Below are 3,120 nucleotides of genomic sequence, written 5' to 3'. Positions count from 1 at the left end.
GGGGGGGGGGGGGGGGGAGAGGGGAGGAAAAGAGAGAGAAAGGGGAAAGATCGATGAAGGGTCTGTACGTATTTTATTTTATTTGACTAATTATACCGACCTCATGAGGTCGGTATGTATATATTTTTTAATTTTATTTTTAATTTAAAATAATACCGACCTCACGAGGTCGGTTTATTAAAAATAATTTAAAATTTATTTTTAATAAACTGACCTCGTGAGGTCGGTATTCTTTTAAATTAAAAATAAAATTATAATATTTAGCATCAAATGAATGTCTGACGTACAGAGGTCGGTACTTTAATTTATTTTTTGAAATTTTGGTACAATATTACCGACCTCATGAGGTCGGTTTATTTTTAAAAATATCGAAAAATAAATATTACGACTTTACCGACCTCATGAGGTCGGTTTTTTGAGGTCGGAAAATACAGTTTTTTTAGTAGTGCTAGTACTTGAGCGGAGCGAAAAGGGTTTTCCATGAGATGAGAAATGAAAATAATTTTCCCCACACGAAGTTTGTGAATAAGTGATTGTCTGATAATGAGCAAGGAATATCCGTCTTTCTGCTAAATAGGATGAACTGAACTCATAATTCATTATATGCTTATTATGAATGTCAACTGACACTCTATGTCTTTGGCCACATCAAGTATAAAATCCAGGAAAACGAGCGGCTCTGGTATGTCTTCAGTTTTCTTCTTGTACACAAAGGTCTATGTAGCCCATTGGTGATCACATGTGGTAATAATAGTGAAGGAATTGTACAACTCTAACAAATCTCCCACACCAATCACTTTCCAAGTGATTGATTTCTTGTTAGGAACGACGGCTTCAACCACTTCCGTTGCAATCTTATATTTTCCACCTACGACCAATAAAATTTAAAATACAAAAGATTTTATCACTAGGCTAGTTCAACTTTTCAAACCCTCGTAAAAGATATAAACATTCACACAATAACAAATTTTCATCTCATTTCTCTAGTTTTTCCTTTGTTTTCCATTTTCATTTTCTCCAAAAATTATCTGAAGCTCCCGAAATTGGACTTTCTACATTTTTCTTCGATAGAACTAACTTTAAAAATCTCATGGCATAGTGGAAAATATGGGAATTAGTAGGAAATCCCATAAATTTGATTATATTGTATTTTGTATGGAAAAAGTAATTTTCTATGAAAAGAAAAATTTGAGAAAAGTTTGTACAATATTTTACAGTGTTTGATGAGTGAGTGAAAATTATTTTATGGAAGTATATATTAAAGTTAAATCATTATTTTAGAAAATCAGCCAAATGTTTTGATAATTTTTTTGAGTACTAAGATTAAGTAGACGTTTGGCCATGAAAATCAAATATTTTTCACTTTATTTGGTATTTTGAATTTGGAGTTGAAGATGGAGTTGTGTTTGGTTATAGTTTTTGCAAATAATATTTGGTTGTTTGAATGTATTGAAAGTAAAAAAGTGAAGGAAGAAAAGCGAAAAAAGTGAAAAACAAGTTTTGGTTGTTTTCCAAATTCCAAATACAACTTCAACTTCTATTTGTAAAGATGCGGGTTTGTCCACAATCTTCTATTTTTGCCAAGAGGTTAGGCTTCAGATACGTCTTTTGTGTATTTGACTTTGATAAATATACATGGTAGGGGTCTGCCTAACCCCCCACCAGGAAGGTGACTTAATTAAAAAATAAATACAACTTCAAGTTGTATTTAGAATTTTTATGGCCAAACACCATAAAGTGAATAAGTGAAAAAGTATTCCGGAAAAAAGTGAATAATTCTCATGGACAAACGGGACCTAACAATGTTCACATGTTAATTGGAGCAAACAGAGGCATATCCACCAGGATTTATATTTAATAGGTTGTGCAATTTCACCACTAAACTCATTGCACTTCTGCAAATATGGGCTTAGAACTTGATTAATTACTTGTTAAACTTTTACTATTGTTCACATATATATTTATGCTTAGTATAAAAATATTGGGTGCAATTGAACCCGGTGAATCTTATAAAATGTATTAGCCTTTAGAATAAATAATATGAAATTAAAATTTAAGATAATTAATTTTAAGAAAAATGACTTTTGCTCCTAAATGAGAAAAGTTATTTTCCCTTTTCTAATGTAAAATGTTTCTCCTCTGTTAACCAAACACCATCAATGTATAAAACAACTTTTATATGGAAAACATTCTCCTCAAAAAAGACTTCTCACATCCCAAATACACCTAAATGTAAGAACAAACATTGATGCAAGTGGTTCATATATATAGAGAGAGGGAAAATATGCATTACCAACACTATATTTCCAGCTAACAGCCGAACCAACCTTTACGGGTTCACCTCCATGAATTTCAATATGCTTGATCTTATCAGGGCATATTTTTGGTATTTGATTATTTTTAGTGTGAAAAATGTCATAAATCAAGTGTCTTCAATTGAAGCGATCAGTTTACCTTTCATACCCATATTTTCTTCTTCTGTGTGGCAAAAAGTTTTGAAAAGAAAGTGGCTATGAAATTAAATGGTTAAAAGTTATAGTCTTTATATAGATTTCAATTAGCTGTGCAAAAAGCTATTCTAAATAAATATTAGATAAAACATAATCCAAGACGACCACGACATATCAAGGAAGATTAATACTGTAATTAGCCCATTACGTGTATAATTAGGTCTTGCCAACTTAATATTGCCGTTCACTGTGAAATTTGAACCACTCAACTTTTGGAGAATCTTATTAGCTCACTTAGTTGGCTGGTGAGGGTTCAATTCTCCATCTTGTAATTCCCTACCTCATTTTCTCTTCCCCTGCTCCCAATTAAGGGGGGAACACCCAACTTATATTTAAAAAAAAAACAAAGATAAAGTTTACACCTCATAAGGGACTCATTTTATGTAATTGAAATAGTGAATTAATGTTTCAAAGGATAAAAATCATCTTAGGATAAAGATGGTCAAACTCTAGAAGAGAAAACTCCAGAAGAGGCTACTAACATGACTAAGAACACGCCGGATTAAGTGATTGAAAATAGTTGATTAGCATTAAGAGTTGAAAGTATTTTTAAGTTCAAACTAGACACTGCCTAATTGAAGGTTGGGAACTCTACTATTGCGTACTTTCA

Source organism: Lycium barbarum, chromosome 10 (genome assembly GCF_019175385.1).
Source record: "Lycium barbarum isolate Lr01 chromosome 10, ASM1917538v2, whole genome shotgun sequence".
Taxonomy (NCBI): domain Eukaryota; kingdom Viridiplantae; phylum Streptophyta; class Magnoliopsida; order Solanales; family Solanaceae; genus Lycium; species Lycium barbarum.
This window is presented reverse-complemented; position numbering follows the sequence as displayed.